Source organism: Suncus etruscus, chromosome 5 (genome assembly GCF_024139225.1).
Source record: "Suncus etruscus isolate mSunEtr1 chromosome 5, mSunEtr1.pri.cur, whole genome shotgun sequence".
Lineage (NCBI taxonomy): Eukaryota > Metazoa > Chordata > Mammalia > Eulipotyphla > Soricidae > Suncus > Suncus etruscus.
The window spans coordinates 10,319,320-10,326,968 of NC_064852.1; positions in this window are offsets into that span (position 1 = coordinate 10,319,320).

Below are 7,649 nucleotides of genomic sequence, written 5' to 3' on the forward strand. Positions count from 1 at the left end.
GGAGTGTTTTTGCTATTCGAGATCTTTTGTGGTTCCAAGTCAATTTAGTGATTTGGGGGACTCTTTATAGAGAGAATGCCAGTGGTATTTGGTAGAAATTGCATTGAATCTGTTATACTTCTTTATGTCAGTAGTCTTCAACTTTTTTTGGGCGGGGGGGGCGGGTTTGGGTCACACCTGGCAGCACTCAGGGGTTGCTCCTGGCAGGCTTGGGGGACCATATGGGATGCCAGGATTTGAACCACCATCCTTCTGCATGCAAGGCAAACCCCTTACTTCCGTGCTATCTCTCTGGGCCCAGTCTTCAACATTTTTATACCTGTGGATTGGCACTGGTCCCTGAGCCAGAGGCTGAAACAGAGATTACCTTCGACCAGGGGTGGCGAACAAATTCGACACAAAGAGCCAAAATTTTAAACTGTGAGAGTCAGAGAGCCACACCACTCAGTGACCTGCCAAAACAGACAAACACTCACACAAAAGCATCTAATTTTAACAATAATATATTAAACACATACTGCGTTTTGCCATTTTGAGTGAGGGTCAAAATCCTGCAGTGATGGTGAGGGTGTGCTGCGTCCTCCACACTAAGAACTAAAGGCCAGATGTGACCCAACATGTGCCACACGAGTCCCTCGCTCGCTGGCCCATGCAGTTGTTTCCGAGGGATGGGAGACGGGAGGATGCAGCCTGGGTGTGGGACTCCGCGCTCAAAGATCTCTCCTCAGAGGTCCCTCCGCAGAAGCAGCAGAACAAAATCCAAACTTGGCAAAGAGCCACAGTATACAAAATAATAAGAGGCAAAGAGCCACATTCATTTTGGCCGGGAGCCGCATGCGGCTCAAGAGCCACATGTTCGCCACCCCTGCCTTAGACAATTAGACAATGATATCTCAACTCTTCTCATCTATGAACATGAAATAGCTTCCCATCTATGTATCTTCCAATTTCTTCAACATTACCTGAGAGTTTTCTACACACAGGTCTTTCAGTTCTTTGGCTAAATGCATTCTAAGGTCTTTTTTTTTTATTCAACTGTAAATAGGATAATTTTCCCAATTTATCTTTTTAATAGTTTATATAAATAAAAATGGCAGAAATTGTTTGCTATTTCAGCCTACCATCTTCTGTAATTATTGTTTCTAAAGAGTTTTTATTGGAGTTTTCACATATATTATCTTGTCATCAGCAAGTAGTGAATTTTACCTTTTCCTTTCCAATTCAAAGCTCTTTTCTACCCTCTTATTTATTTTTTAATTTTTTTCTACCCTTTTCTTAACTAATTGCTCTTGGAAGAATGTCCAATACTGTACTGAATAGTCGAAGTAAGAGCAGACTTCTATGTCTTATTCCTGATCTTAGAAGAAAAGCTTTAGTTGTTCACCACTGAAAATAATCTTTTCAGTGGTTTTGCAATATATGGTTTGATTATGTTGAAGTATGTTCCATCTATAGAGGGTGCTTTGCTTATTCAAATTGTGTTATTATCATGTCTTTCAGTTAACAAATACATATTTACACCATGTCCTATAGTATCATAATATTTGTTACATTATTACATGTATACTATGATTTATATGTGGTATATCTGGATAACAAATTCTCATAATTGTCTATTAGCTTGTTTATCACATTTTATTAACGCAATGAGTCTTTTGAACACTGCTTATTATGATCCTTTTTTTATATTTCCTTAATAATGGAATTGCTATATTAAAGGTTATAAATGTTTCAAGAACTTACATATTGGGCCGAAGTGGTAGCATAGTGGATAGGGCATTTACTTTGCATGTGGCCAACCTGAGTTCTACCCACAGCATTTCCTATGGTCCTCTAAGCCTGCAAGGAGTGATTTCTGAGCACAGAGCCAGGAGTAATCCCTGAGCGCTGCTGAGTGTGATCCAAAAACCAGAAGCCAAAACCAAACCCAAAAAAAGGGAACTTAAATATTTCCTAATTGCCACCTTCACCCACCCCCAAATGATTGCTCCAGTAATAGAAGCTATAGAAGCAAAGAACTGTTTCTATTTTGAGATTATATCAATATTTCTTTATATTTTTATCTAATTGCTTTAAATGACTCATCGATATTTAAACTTTAATGTTACTGAAATTTATTTTTGTATATGATGTAAGTCAAGAACATAGCTTTTATATTTTAAAATGACTTGCCTGTTATACCACCATATTTGTAACATTTTTCTTTTGAATTTGAACTGTTTCCCTTATTAAGCACTAAATTAAAATACACCTTCCATCTTTGGGGGACTTTTTGTTATGTTTCATTAATACATCTGTTTATTCTGATCTAAGAAATACATTAGAGTCATACTGTAAATTATATATTAGCATTTAATAAAAGAAACTCAACATTCTCTGCCCCATTTTTTAGCCTTTTGTCTATTCAATATGAATATGTTTAAAGTGAGTTTATAAAGTTAAAAATATGATAGCACTATTATTATAGAGACAGCATTAAATATATGCTTGTTTTATTTGAGTTTATTGTGGGAAAATCCAGTACAGGCCTCTGTACTTAGGGATTACTTCTTCAGAAGCTTGGGTGATCACATAGGGTGCTGGGGATTGAATTTAGGTCAGCCTTGTGGAAAGCAAGTGCCTTACCCACTATACTGTCTCTTTAGTTTCCATATACTTGGAAATGCTATAATAATAACTTCTCTCATTTAAGATATTAATATGGAGTCAGAATGATAGTATAGCAGGAAGGTAGTTTGCCTTGCATTCGGCCCACCTAGGCTTAATCCCTAGCAACCAGAATGTTCCTTCAAGCCCACCAGGAGTAACCTCTGAGCAATGCCGGGGGTAGCCCAAAAAAAACAAAAAAAAATTAATATATCTTCTTTTTATGTTCGCAGTCACAATACACCTCATTTACATTATGCATAGCTACTTAATTTTAATTATCCTTGATATAGAGAAAAACAAGGTACATGTGGATACAAACCTAAATATTGACACACATACATGCACATTTAAAGTTTACACTAGATCTCACAAAATACCCAATAAGTTCAACATTTTTTACTTGGTCTTCTTGGTTTTCATATGTCAATTCATTCCCTATCGAGAATAAACATTATAACTTTATTATAGAGATGTATAACTCTCAGTAGGGCTGATATTCTATGATACTTGAGCAGTATGGCTCAAATTCTATAAATTTCGAAATACTTCCATACCAGCTGTTCAATAGAGTCTGGCAGTAACAGCAAGGTATGGCAAAATCAGTTAACAATATAGTCTGTAATATGAATCCATTAGCTCAAGCTACTGGCTAGAGTACATGAAAACATGAGCCTCCACCAGAGTGGCAGCTGAGAAACTGACACAGCATCTCTTGTAGGGTGACATTTCATAGAAGGTTTCATGACTTCATGACACATGCTTAATCTTAGCACCACATTTTTTTTTATAGTTTTTGGGTCACACCTGGCAGCACTCAGGGGTTCCTCCTGGCTCTATGCTCAGAAATCACTCCTGGCAGGCTTAGGGGACCATATGGGGTGCCGGGATTTGAACCACCGTCCTACTGCGTCTAAGGCAAATGCCTTACTGCTGTGCTATTTCTCCGGCCCCCAGCACCACCTATTTTACAACACCAGTTCTTCATCACTAGTCTGGTGAACACCAGTAGTTCTTCAAGACCCTTCCAGGAGTCTTTGAGGACAAAGTTTAACCATAATACAAGAAGGTCATTTGCCTTTTCATTTTCATGGTAGTATTTTCCAGATGTTACATGTTCTGAGATATCAAGACAGACTGAATACAGAAGCAGTTCTGAGAATCCACAGAATGATAATGAACCAAACATGGAACAGATTTTCAGTATTGTAAAAGAAAGGCACATTTTTATCACTCCCTTTTCTGATGAAAAAATATTTTAATTTTCCTGGCTCGAGAGATAGCATGGAGGTAGAGTGTTTGCCTTGCATGCAGGACAGTGATTGGAATCCAGGCATCCCATATGGTCCCAAGAGCCTGCCAGGAGCAATTTCTGAGTTTAGAGCCAGGAGGAACCCCTGAGCGCTGCTGGGTGTGACCCAAAAACAAAAAATTTTTTTTTAATTTTCCAAACACAGGATTATCTCACTTATCTGTGATATATAGAATAACTGAATGACAAAATGTAATCAGTAAAAGGGAGGATGCCTAGATCATCCTTGACTCCAGAGCCTAGGGAGAGAAGAAAAGAAATCAAGAAAGGGGGCCCGGAGAGATAGCACAGCGGCATTTGCCTTCCAAGCAGCCGATCCAAGACCAAAGGTGGTTAGTTCGAATCCCGGTGTCCCATATGGTCCCCCGTGCCTGCCAGGAGCTATTTCTGAGCAGACAGCAAGGAGTAACCCCTGAGCACTGCTGGGTGTGGCCCAAAAAACCAAAAAAAAAAAAAAAAAAAAAAAGAAAGAAAGAAATTAAGAGAAAAAAAAAGAAATCAAAGCCAGAGGGAAGAAGATGAGAAAGGAATGTAAAGGGGAAACAAAGCTTCAGTGATATGGGTGACATGAGAGGGTGGCATCTATACATCCAAAACACAGAATCAACAACTCTGAAAACATGAGCTCTAAGTTGAGACTTTATCATGTGTCTGCCAAGGTGACAGGCAAGGAATGGGGAAGTGGGGTAGGGGTAATGGAGTACAGGAACATGGTGGTGATGAGAGTTGACAATGGTAATGGGATTGGTGCTGAATATTATATTATGTTTAAAACTCATCAATAACTTTGTAAACCACAGTTATTTAATTAAATTAAAATTGAATTTTTTTTTGTTATTTTCAAGAGCATCAGAACTGGTGGTCTTCAGTGGGAAGTTTGCTTCTGGGAGTGGAGATGGGGGATAAATCAGGGAAGGGAACACTAGGACAAAAGTGGAGGAAAGGGGCCAGAGAGTGGCTCAAGTGGTAGGGTGTTTGCCTTGCACCTATCTAACCTAGGACCGACCATGGTTAGATCCCCTGGCATCCCACATGGTCCCCCAAGCCAGGGGCGATTTCTGAGCACATAGCCAGGAGTAACCCCTAAACGTGGCCCAAAAACCAAAAAAAAAAAAAAAGTGGAGGGAAAAACTGTGTGTTATAGAGGTAGGTTGGGGAGCAAAAAAAAAACTGGAGAAATTGGTGGAAGAAGTGGGTATGATGAAGGGATGGTGTTGAAACATTGTACATTTAAAATGTAAAAATGAATAACTTTGTAATACTGTAATACACTGCGATGTAATAAAAATCGTCATGAAATGCTATTTATATTTGCATTCAATTGGTATAGTGTTGTTTTAACAGAATAAACATAAAGAATAAAAAATTTTAGTTTTCTATTTTATATTAAGTATCAATATGTGCACTCCATGGAAGAAAAGTTGTAAAGGTGTTCTAACTAATTTTAAGCACTAGAAAAGTATTTTGAGATCCAAAAGTTCAAGGCTCGCTAATAATGGTGACAATTCAGTTTATTGCTATCCCAAATATCAAAATTGATTCTTCTTCTAAATAGTTTCACTATTTAGCAAAAACAATTTTAGTTGATTTGTTAGTGTGCTTTAGATCTTTATGTAAAGAGATGTCCAGTATTATGATAATAATAAATTTAGGCTCTAATAGGAGAAAGACATTTATTTATTTTAACTTCATTAAAATACAGTGATTTACAATGTTTTACTTCATGCATACATGAATAATCCAATACCACACCCACTATCAGAGCACTCACTTTCCATCACTGGGATCCCAAAGGCTTACCCCTTGATCTATCATCCCCCCAAACTCAGTTCTATAACCAACCCTCCAGTTTTGTTGCCTTAGGCCATTTGTTGCTCTCTTATCTTTAAATCATACATATGAAATAAGCTATTCCATATAACATTGATGTATATTCCTTCACTTCTGACTCATTTCACCAAACATCATTTACTCTAGTTTCATCTATGTAGTGACAAATTGGATTATTCTATTTTTTTACAGATGGATATTATTTTTGATAGAATTTCTTACAGTTTCATATCTTTCTATCATCTATTTATCTATCTATCTATCTAGATCTATATATCTATCTTACAACTTCTATATCCATTTATCTGTAGTTAGCATTTGGATTTTGGCTATTATATTGAGTTCTGCAATGAATATAAGTGTGCATATATGCTTTACAATGAATAGTTTTTGTGTTTGGGGGGTAGGTGTCAAGAAGTGCTATCTCTGGGTCACATAGTAGTTCAATACCAGAATACATTTTAAATAATAAATATATATATAATTTAAAATAAAATCCAAATATAGACACAGCAAAGTTTAGGGAAAGCTCTCACTGGTCTTGCTAAATGTAAACATAAGTCCTCTGACTAGAAGAACAAAAAATAAGTTTCTTGATAATAAATCACTCCAAGAATAGCTTCTAAGATTATGTAGAAGGGTCCAGAAGGACAGTGCAGGATTCAGTCTCTTGCATTTCCTAAAACTGACCCCTTATAATTCCCAGAACCACCTGGTACCCTGAGCACCACTAGAATTAATTCCTAGGCACAGAGATAGAAGTAGTTCACCACCATCTCTAGGTGTGACCCAACCCTTCTGTGTCCTCCCCCCAATAATGAAAGAAACAATGCAAAATAAAATAATATAGATAATACCATAAAAACAATTGGTCACCATAATTTCAATAAAAAACTGCATGAGAGATTTTGTTTTGCTAGCCTGTAAACATTGTTTAGATCAGCAAAGAATGTTCAAAACTTAGTTGAAAATGACTACCTCCATATTCCACATTTCATCAGAATGGCAATTAAGTTCTGCGAATAACGCAAGGTTTGAATAAAGAAAAATTCCTTCCATCCACGAAGAAACGCATAATAGCAGTATAACTAAGTTAAATAAACACGATTCATATAAATAACATTAGCAACAATAAAGGATTTCTGAAAAAGTTATCAGAATAGTGATAATGCAAATGAAAAACATCTTGAAAGCAATGTCTGTCTGGTTAAAAATAATTGAGCATTGCTAAACATAAAATATTTATTAGAACTTTAAAAAGAGGAACATCAACAAGAGCTGATAGCAATCTAAATTTATGGACTTGCTTGTTGCAAAATATTTATCTACTCATATGAGAGAAGTGCTTATGTAAAAATGTATACATCAAGACAGTAAAATTCCAATCATAATTGATGAAGTTTCAACTGCTTTTTTTTTATAAAATAGTTTTAATAATTTACTTAAATGTGAAATTTAAGACTTTGAAAATAATGTAATAGGTTTTGTTGATTTCATGAACCAGGAAGAAAAGACATCTGAAATAATTTATTAAAATTTACTGTTGACACCTGAGAAAAATGGTATTTCCATGAAAGCTTTATTGGATTTTATACAAATAGTGTCTGTTGCTAACTAGGGAAAGAGTGTACAGTTTCAGCCAAATTTGGAGGAAATTTGAACGTTTTAATTTGGCATCACTGAATTCAATTATCCCTGAGTGAAGCAATAAAATGCATATGGCAAGCAAGTAATTATAAGTGTTTTCTTAATTTATCACCATATATCATATAACATCAGGAAGAAATTACAATTTAGCTGAGGATTTGGAAGTGGAGACAATAAAAATTAGAATGGCTGGGCCATGATTCTAGAGTTTCAA